The sequence below is a fragment of the Arachis hypogaea genome, chromosome 12 (genome assembly GCF_003086295.3).
Source record: "Arachis hypogaea cultivar Tifrunner chromosome 12, arahy.Tifrunner.gnm2.J5K5, whole genome shotgun sequence".
Classification (NCBI taxonomy): domain Eukaryota; kingdom Viridiplantae; phylum Streptophyta; class Magnoliopsida; order Fabales; family Fabaceae; genus Arachis; species Arachis hypogaea.
In genome coordinates, this window is record NC_092047.1 from 41730281 (window position 1) to 41741610 (window position 11330).

The window sequence follows — 11330 nt, forward strand, 5'->3', positions numbered from 1 at the left end:
ACAGGTCAATTTTCGAACGTTAGTTCGAAAAGACCAGGGGCTCGCGCTTCATTTCCTTACCTTACCCCAACCCCTTTTCTCCCTCTGCGACCAACCACCACCGGCGGCGACCATATTGCCGCCATCGCCGCCACATACTTTCTCTCTCTCTTTCTCTCTTTCTTTCCTTCTTCCTCTCTCTCTCTTCTACATTTCCCCTTTCTCTCTCTTTCCTGTCTCTGCCACCATGTCGTGACTCAGCCCTGGGCCGTGCCTCTTCAGTTCCGACGAGTAGCGCCCAGCAGTGGCGGACCCTTGTGCCGCTGCGCCTCCTCTATCTCGCCCAACCTTCCTTCACCCTTCCTTCTCTATCTGCTTCCAGGTTTCATTTCGGTTCTATTCCATTTCTTTGATGCTTTATTTTACTGCTTCCTTTTACTTCTGTCTTTAATTTTGCTTTAGTGGATTAGGAGGTTTTAGGTTAGATAATTTATAGTTTTCTGGATTGAATATGAATATGTAATGCTGGCTAATTACTTGAATCATTTTCTGAACTCTGAATGTTGCTATGTCTAGATTGTGATGATATTGAACTGTGCTTGCTGCAATGTAGATTAAAACTGTGATTGCTGCTCAGAATTTTTGTACATGTTATGCTTGTAAATTGCTTAAACGGAATTTTTGATCCAACTTCTATGTCTGATCAGCATAAGTTTTGAATTTCCTTCCATTTGGCATTGTTAATTTCTAATTGTGCACACTTTCTGTTGAAAAATGTAACTGCTGCATGAGATGATTTGGCTTATGCACCATGCTTTTGTTGAAACATCAACCAGAACTCACATTACCTTGAGAATTTTGTTACTTGATGTCAATCTGTTGCTGAGCATATCATCCGATGCTGATCCACTGCATTATATGCTGACTACCGAACCATTTTGTTTTAAATCCAAACTAGCTTGAATAGTATCAATCTTCAATTCTGTTTGGCGCTTTTGCAGCAGTGAATATAATGTTTATTTGGTGAATTGAATAACTGCTTATTCATGTGTGTTTAACATCAAAGCCATGTACACAACAACTTGTTCCTTCAAGTTTTTGAGCAATGCAACCTTGTTTTTCAATCGAACATTGCTTTGGACAACAAATTGTGTATATGTGGTGATTTCATATCTTCTAAACATGAATATGCATAGGCTTTCACTCTGAATCTGATTTGTACCCATTGTGCCAATTTTTTACAAATTTTTCAACTTTTAAGGCACAATGGCGACAATCAGTTTCTTTCCATTCAATTCACAGACACAATGCACCTAAGTCATATACATGCTTTCATTGTTTGTTCATTCATTCATTTATTACTTAGGTTGCTTGATTTTGGGAAAATGCATTCTCTTTGGAACATTCTACTATTTACACATGTTTTTCCCTAATTGGCATTTGTTTATCTGACTGGCTCTTAATTGAATTGTTCGATTATATCCTTCTTCTTTTTGTGATTTTATCTGTTCCCTGAGTTGTATTCTATTTTTGTCTTTTTCAGGATGGGCCGTAAGGGAAAGGAGAAAGCCAACCCCTTGGCTCGTCCTCCTCCTCCCGTGCCGCCAAGTGACCATCCGGATACTTTCATTAACTCTGAGGCCCAAGAACAATATAAGAAACTAGAAAAGCGCGCCTTTCATTATGAGAGGAAGCTAAACCTGCCTGAGAAGTATGCGGATGCCATTCTAAACAGAATCAATTTTTACCAGTGGGAATTCGTAAAATTCGACCCGGTGGAAGTAAATGAACACCAGGTCAAAGAATTTTACGCAAATTTCCTAAAGAGGGATGCCCAAACTGTTTTTCTCAGAGGTGTCACCTTGGATACCTCTGATACTGCTTTAGAGGCCCTCTTAGGCATCCCGCATATTCCTCCGGCTAGGGACGCTTACACTCAAATAATGAAGGACGTCTCATTGGGCAAGATTTCCTTAGATGTGGTCCTGGAAAAGATTGGCCAGCCTGACGCTAGATGGGAATATAGCAAGGGAGAGCAGGCAGTCCCATTGAGCATTGCATGCACAGATCTCAACCCGGAGGCAAGGATCTGGTAGCAGATCATTGCCGATTACATCCTTCCTAGCACGCATGCCACGCATATCAGAGTTCGTGTGGCAGTGATACTATGGGCTATTCTGGAGGGAAAGGGGATCTCTGTTCTTCCCCTTATCAGAGAGTCAACGATGAAGGTGAACCAACAGTTAAAATTCAACGTTCCCTTTCCATTACTGATTACCAGATTAGCAGCCTTATCTGGTGTAGAGAGACGCCCAACAAATCGGACGTCTGTCTACCTCAGTAAGCAGCCTTTCTTGCCATACAGAAATTACGACGGGCCACCCCAAAAGAAGAGGAAGACCTCTGCGCCTTCAACAGCCACAGCAGAGCCATCAGCACCTCCCACAGCTCCTGTACCCACACCACGACCTCAGGCACCGTATGAGTTGTGTCGAGATATCCTCCAGGCCATGCACCGTTATGAGCGCCGTAATGCTCGCTGCTTCCAGTGGATAGTGGCAAAGTCTGAGGGTAGAGACCCTGGGCCACCTCCTCCAGATACACCAGAGCCAGAGGCCCAGGAGCTTGCATCGCAGGAGCCAGCAGCTGAAGCTAGCCAGGTAGTCGAGCACCCAGGCCAGAGACCAGCGGAGCCTAGGGTTGAGGAGGTAGTAGCTGAGGAGCGTGGAGTTAAGGAGCAGATAGTTGAGGAGCTTACATAGTATAAGATTGAGGAGCCCACAGCTGAGGAGCCGAGAGTAGAGGAGCCCACAGCTGTAGCCGAGCCTAGAGCACAGACCACCACACAGCCATCCAGCGCCCTCATTGTCTACCAGCGTCACCACCACCCACCACCGCCCGGCGGTGGAGCTTCACATGGTTGACCTCTCCAGATTGGTTCCTTTAGCACTGAGGACAGTGCATGACTTAAGTGTGGGGGAGGATCTTCTATTTTTGGGTGTAAATATTCTCTCCTGAACACTTCTATTTAGTTTATTTTAAGTTTTTATTATGCTTTTTTTTTGGATACTTTTAGCACTTTGACTTATGCACTTTTTATTTTGGTATATATATATTAGTCACTTTTAGTTATCCTTAGTATTGCATTTCTAGTTTTGGTATATATATATTGCATCTTTATATTGCTTGGTACATAGTATAGATATGGATTGTGATTGGATGATGTGAATAGCTTATGCCTAGATATCTTGATCCTAATTGTTCATGTTACTTTTTGCTTGTTGAAAATTAGGAAAAGAACTAGGAAAGTTTGAAAAATTTTGCATCCATCACATCATACATACATATAGGAAATAATTTTGGTGAAAAACAACAAATTTACCAAGAAATTTTGTTTCAAGGGCATGCTATTAAATTGATTGAGAAAACTATTTTCAAACTTGCTTGAATGATTTCTTTTGGAACATAGAAGAGTAAAGAACAAATACCTTGTGAGTTTTTGAGCTACATTGAGTGGTTACACATTTTAACCACTAACTCTGTTCATTGTATGATATATCTCTTCTATCATTGTAATCTTGGTTTTACTTAATTCTTTATTTCCATTAGTTGATGTATTGAATTGCATTGAGCATGATTGAGGCCATCTTTGATAAAAGCTTACTTTACCCATATAGCCTTACCCTTGTATCTACCATTGTTAACCCCTTTTGAGCCTTATCTACCCCATTGTTCTTGATATTAGCACAGCACAACCTTAAGCAAAAAACCATGATTTATCTTGGATTGTATCCTTGATTAGCTTAGGTTAATGAAGTGTGTTTCGTGTAAGTGTAGGGGAATCTTTTGGGAAACACTGGTAGGGAATGAAAATGTTTAATTTTGGTATCTCATTGAAAACTTTGGAAAATAGGAACATTCATGTATGAACTACTTAACCATATGCAATTATCACTAAAAAAAAAAAAAAAAAAAAAAAAAAAAAAAAAAAAAAAAACAAAACACCTTTTACCATAAAAAGGGCGCAAAGTCACCCAAAAGGGTAAACAAATGGATAAAGAATTGCATATGTGATGTTTATAAGACAAGCATACATGAATGTTAATGAATAAGAATTGATGGGATGTTAGGATTGCATTTTGTTTTGATTTGATTGATATAGGTTGATGTGGATACTTAAACTAATCAAGGATTCAATTGCATTTAGTCCACTTAACCATATCTACCCCACCTTGACTCTAACCTTATTACAACCATATGAAGTCCTCATGATAATTGCATTCATGCATCACTTATTGTTGATTGTTAGATGAAAAGTGATTCCTTGAAAGCATGATTAGAAGAGACTTGAGTGAATTGACCCTTAGACACCGAGTGATTAGAGTGTACACACGCCTAGTGAGGGTTCAATTATTCAATTCTATGTCTGCACCTTTCTTATCATGCATTCATGCAAGTTACTTCAATTTAATGCGTCGAATCAATTCTTTAGATTTTTAATTGCATTGGATCATTTCCTTGCTTGGCCCTACTTGTCTAAACTTGCTTGGGAATTTGATTGTTTGTTTTCACCAATTTCATATAGATACCATAGATAGATAGATAGATAGATAGATATATAGTATTTACATACTTGCATGCATATAGGTAGTTGCATTTAATAAGTTGATTACCCCCTTTTTTTATCATTCTCCTTGTCAGTTTAGCATGAGGACATGCTATTGTTTAAGTGTGGGGGAGTTGATGAGTCCATATTTGATGGTATACTTTGACTCAAATTGGATGGATTCTAGCACATGAACTCACACTTAAGCACCAAAATAATATACTTTTGTGTTTAATCCCTAGTTTGATCCTAAATGTACAAATATGCAATTTTGTGCTTTAATAAAGCAATTTAATCCCACCTTTGTGCCATTCGATGCCGTGATATATTTTGTGAGTAATTTCAGGCCTTGAAGGCAAGAATGGATGGGCAAAAGTGAAGGAAAGCATGTACAAGGGAGACAACATGAAGAAAACAAAGAAAGTACACACAGTGACGTGTGCATGCGCACGAGTGCCTGTGCGTACACACAGGAGAATTTCTAGCCGTGTGTGTGGACGCACACATCTGTACATCCGCACAGGTCCCAACACATGATTTCATTAATGAAACATGTGACTTGCATTTTCTGAGGCCTTTTGGGCCATTTTGGAAGGATGGAAGGCTGAAATGGAAGGCTATATAAAGGGGATATCAACACATTTAAAGGCATTAGGTTTTAGTTTAGTTTTTCTTAGTATTAGGAAGCTTCTATAGGAGTAGGAGTAGGAGTAGTATAGCTTTGCTTTCTTAGGGTTTATCAATTTCCATTGTAGCATTTTATAGCAAGCTTGATCTTTGATTTTACTTCTTCAATTGTAAGTACTCTCAATTTCCTCTTTAATTCAAGCACTTTTACTTCCATTTCCTTTTGGTTCAAGTTACTTTTTTCATATTGCAATTTTGTGTTACTTGAAGTTTTGACTAATGAATTTTACATTTCATGCTTCCTTTACGTTTGATTGCTTGTTTGTGTTTGGTTTGGTTGATAGTTGGTTATAGTTTTCCATTTTACTTTGCAATTTCCCATGTTTTATTCTTATGCACACAAGGTATTTGTGAAAATGCCAACCTTAGATTCTGAGTATATTTTCCCACCTTGGCTCGTGGTTTGAGTTCCTAGGATACTAGAGTCATAATGTTCGACATTTAGTGGTAATTTTTGGGTAGTTAGTTGACTCTTGTTTCCATTGACGCTAGCCTTTTATCAACTAGTTTGGTAAGTTGGTTAGGACTTATGGATTAAGGTCAATTATGCTTGCTTGACTTACTCCTCGATGGTTGGGGTTGACTAGGCAAGATTGACTCATCATAATTACCATAGTTGTGGTTATGGCGATGATAGGATTCCTTGGATCCTCATTCCCAAGTCAAGGCTCTTTCATTGCATTTATAGCATTTTCACTAAGTTTTTATCTTGTCTCCCCTTTACTTGCATAAAGTACAATTTTGAGCATTCCTTAGTTCTTTTATTGCTTACGTTCTTTTAATCTTTCATTTCTTGCTTGAAAACCCCCTTTTCCTCATCCCTCAAAACCAAAAGAGAAAACATTTCATTTGCATTCCTAGGGAGAACGACCCGAGGTTTCATTACTCTCGGATAATTTGTTTTGAATTTATTATTTGATTTGAGCATTACTTGTTGGCTTGGAACTATACTTACAACGCTAACCTTATTTTGAGATAAAATTCCTAGCCGACGGTTTTGTTCACTCATCAGGCCCACTTGGTGAGTGTTTGGGCTAAGCTTAATTGAGATCCATATGCTAGGAGGCTCCTGGGGCGTCGAACGCCTGCCTGGAATCCTTTGTGGGCGTTGGATGCCAGTTTTGAGCCTTCAATTCTGAAGCAAAGTATAAACTATTATACATTGCTGGAAAGCTCTGGATGTTAGCTTTTCATAGCCATTAAGAACGCTCCATTTGGACTTCTGTAGCTCCAGAAAAGCTCTTTTGAGTTCAAGGAGGTCAGATCCTGACAGCATCTGCAGTGCTTTCTCTGTCTCTGAATCAGACTTTTGCTCCAGCTCCTCAATTTCAGCCAGAAAATACCTGAAATTGCATAAAAACACACAAACTCAAAGTAGAATCCAAAAATGTGTATTTTGCACTAAAACCTATGAAAACTTAATAAAACTTAAACGAAACATACTAAAAACTATATGAAAATGATGGCAAAAAGCGTATAAAATATCCGTTCATCATTCCGCGTACGCATGCACTCCCAGACTTGTAAAATTTTGTAAAGTTGCAGAAATCAGTTTTAAACACCAAACTTTAAATGTTCATAACTTCCTCTACAAAACTCCATTTTCCTCAAACTTTATATTGTTTTAAAATTCTTAAAACAACCTTTATATTGAAGATTCGAGGCTCAAGTTATGATCTGCCAAAGTTCGCCAAAAATCAAGTTTTACAAAATCAGCAAGGTTCTCTAAATCTCAAAATTTCACAACCAAAACCAATTCATAAACATTCAAAACCACACAAAAACTCACCATTCATTCCCACCGTCACAACCATATGTTTCCCCAGTTACCAATTAACTTCATCCATCATTTTAAACCTATTTCATTCAACTTTATAAACATAATTCAACAAAACTTCCCAAATTCTCAATCAAGATTCCAACCTTCACAATTTTACAGAATTTGACTCTTCACTAACACAATTTATCATATTTCATCATAATTTATATAGTTATCATTATTCACCCCAACATCAACAATTATCATCATAATTCATCCAAAATCATCATAAACACCAATAATGATAATCCACTATTAACAATTCAAACATATCCTATGGTCCACTAGCCTAAGTGTCGAGAAATATTACATATTACATAGAGAAAATTGAAATCATACCTTGGCCGATTTCTAATATGCACCGCACACTAAATTTGAGTCCAAAAGAAGCCTCCAAGCATCAACTAATCCACCAATCAACTCCAACAAGCATCAACAATAAAATTTTCTAACCTATACACATTAATTTACCACAAACCAATACCTAGGGTTCCTAAATACACAATTTCACAAGGGATAAGAGCAAGCTTACCTTACCCATAGTTGATTAGTACAAAACCCAATAGGAACCAAGTGCTAGAGTGTACCTAAACATCCAAAATCACAAAAATCCACTCAAACCAAAATCCAAAATTTCAAAATTCACAATGGCTGAAAACTGGGCTGGGATTTTCGAAATGCTTACCAGAATACCTAGCTAGAAGTGACGGATTCGACGAGAGCTTCGCATGGCCGCAAACCATTCACGAATCGGAGCTCCGTAACTCAAGTTATGGACAAAAGAAGAAGAAGGTGAATAGTGCAAACCCTCACCTCCACTCTTCTCACTTCAGCAGCGCCCCTTTCTTGTTTTAGGGTTAAAAATGGGCTAAAATGCTCACTAGTTGCGTTTATATATGTTGGGTTTGGCCGTTCTAACCCGTTAGCGTTTAAGGTCTGTTTGGCCCAACTTTGGGCTAACTCCTTAGAATTAGTGTCTAGTTTTCAACTTTAAATTGTTTTTGTCTTTTCAAAACAATAAATTCAATTTTTAAAATCTTATTTTTCTAAATACGCAGTACCGGAAAGACTAGAGCCGGTACTGCCGTATTTTTTCAAAATATTTTCGCAAAAGATACATTTTTCCACTTAGAAAAATTCATTGAATTCAAATTTTACCTTTTTATTTTTAAAATATCATTTCTATATTTTTTATCCTATTTTGGGCAGTTAAAATTATTATTTTATTAAAGCGGTTATTTTGGTTCTTACAATAGGCATTCATTCAATGCCTTTCTTTATGATATATCTTATCAAACTTTATAATTCTGATTAATTGATTATTGTTTTTTCACTTCTCAATGTTTAAGAAGTATGAGAAAATTAACCCTTGAATGTGCAGAAATTCTGCTACATCACTAAAGATACATACACGAAATCACAGGTAAATTTTAAAAATAAGTTTTTTTTTTCACTAACATTTTTTCTCTTTCTACTAATTGTCTTTTTTTTCCTATATTTTAATTATCAATATGTTCATCTTAGATCTATAGCCTTGGTAAAAACCAGTAGATGAAACTGAATTTTATTGTGTCTTTACTTTCTTTTTTATGTCTGGTCGTTATAAAGTTTTCAAGAGACAATAATTTGCTATATGTATAGGCAAGTAATTTTTTTTCCTTACAAGAATTCACACCAGATGATGGAATTCTTTATCTATATTAGTTCATCATGATTTGTAAAAATTTCAGGTGATGCTGAAAATCAAAAGCAAACATGTTGCAGGAATCATTACCAAAAAAAAAAGAGAGTAAGCTATTTTTGGCTTCACAAATCACAATATTGTTTTTCTTATATATAGGGATAATCCTTATCATAAACAGATACTAAAGTCTTTGTAATCTTAAATTTGCAGATGTTGTGCTAGATATTTGCACAAACTTACCAACATGGCTAGGGAGATAGAAGGAAAAAGAAGAAAGAAGAAATAAGAACTCATAATGCCCAGCTGCATGCTACTATCTCAGTGGCTATAGTGGCTTCTTTTGTGGCAGCCATCGCGACTGCAATGGCTGCTTCATCTACACCAAGCAAGGATGAGAGGATGGCCAAAACTAGCATGGTTGTGGCCTCTACAACCACATCGATGGCCGCGTAGTGTGTCGAGGCTGCTGAGACAATAGGGGCTGAGAAAGATCACCTAGCTTCTGTGGTTAGCTCAGCTGTCAATGTCAGCTCTCATGATGATATCACTACTCTTTTCGCTACAGTTGCAACAGGTAGCACTCCTTGATGACACTGTTAAGAATCAACAAGTGTATAGTTGCATTGTCAATTAGCCCCTCATAGGACAAAATGTGTCTTGTGTTCATGCTGCCATGGGTAGTGTGACACTAAGAGATAGTAATGATGACCCTGATCTTAATTATTAATGTTTGCAGCTCTAAGAGAAGTAGCTACCCTGAAGGCAAGAGCATTAAAAGAGGTATGGAACATTGCTGCAGTGACACCATTAGAGGAAGGCAGGGGAGGGATTGGAATTTGTGGCAAAGGTACTACAAATACCAATTACAATAAATATAACAATACAAACACAAGTGATAGTAGGGAGATTCTTAATGGAGAAAATTTTCTAGGCGTCGGCAGCCAAGAGCTACTTGCTAAGGGAAGTGACTTACTCAAACGAACCTGTAAAGGTAACAAAACATCAATCACAAGTGTTGCTGCTAGTATTAAATCAATTTTATTTTGTTGGCAAAATGACTTGACATAGTAATGAATAATGATGAAAACTGCAAGTGATTTTTAGTGGAAAATAGTTTCTGTTTAAATACATCGAATAGGCCAGGTAACTTTTTTTCCTTTCAAGAATTCACACCAGATGATGGGATTCTTTATCTGTATCAGTTCATCATAGTTTGTAAAATTTTTAGGTGATGCTGAAAAATGAAGAGCGGATATGTTGCAGGAACCATTACCAAAAAGAAAAAGAGTAAGCTACATTTGGCTTCACAAGTCACAACATTGTTTTCCTTATATATGGGGATAATCCTAATCATAAATAGATACTAAATTCTTTGTAATCTTGAATTTGCAGATGTTGTGCTAGATATTTACAGAGACTTACTAGTATGGCCAGGGAGACATCTGCTTAATGATGACGAAAAGCGTAAATACTTTTGGTTAAAGACAGATCCAAGGGGAGTTGTAGAGATTGAGTTGGGAAATATGATATCTGGACTTAAGGGGTTTCCAGGCTTCTTTTCCATTATTGTACAAAGACGTGTAGATTTGGAAACTGATCTATGCATCTTATAATAATTACTATTAATTGAGTCTCTAGTTATTGCTGACAACTAAACTAAATTCAAATTATATGCATTATAATGCATTTTGCATATGTGTAACCATAGATAGTCATATGTGGCAAGGACTCAACTCAAGAAACTTTGTAACTTAAGCAAAAATCCTCTGCTGTCTGAAACTCTGAATTTGTTCAATTGTAGGAGTTTTATTTATTTATTTGCGTAATTATGCTTTGTCTCAAGTCCCTATAATTCTTAAGAATTTCAGCTGGGGTTTTATCTCTTTATTTTTGAATTTTATTGTGTACAAATTTATTTAATAATTAAATGATATACATGTCTCTTTTGTATTTTCAATACAAAAATCATCCTTATTTTTAGCCAAAAAGATAACCTTTCAATGGTTGCATATTTAGTTTAGAGGCAACACTTATATGGGTTGTATAACTAGAAGAATAGACAATACTTCCAAGGGTTGCATATCAACTTGACAGGCAACACTTTAGCAGGTTGTAAATTTAAATAAATAGGCAACATTTCAACGTGTTATATATTCTAAACAATAGGCAACACTTCAACGTGTTGCATACTCAGAAAAAAAGACAATGCTTTTTGCTTGTAGCTGAAGTATGACAGCTAAAAGAACAGGTGTAAAGTGTTGTCTAAAACAGTTTAGAAGCGTTGTGTGTTTTAAAGAATAATCAACATTTCTGAAGAGTTATCAACATTTTTGAAGAGTTGTCTATGGAAGCGTTGCTTTTGAAGCAAAAAAGCGTTGCCTTGACCTAAGGTAACGACCGCATCTGCAAGGCCTCCAAAAACGTCTCAAGTTCCAAAACGTTGTTATAGATTAAAGACAACCTTTTATCAATCTTTAGACAACACTTTTTAAATATTGTCTCAGCTCTAAAATGTTGTAATATGAGGATGAAAAAAGTGGTATAGCTAGTCATAT

At 36.8% G+C, this 11330-nt stretch overlaps 1 pseudogene; it reads left to right on the forward strand.

The window, feature by feature from the left end:
• Positions 1-2204: 2204 nt before the first annotated feature.
• Positions 2205-10372, forward strand: LOC112730001 (uncharacterized; annotated as a pseudogene).
• Positions 10373-11330: the final 958 nt, after the last annotated feature.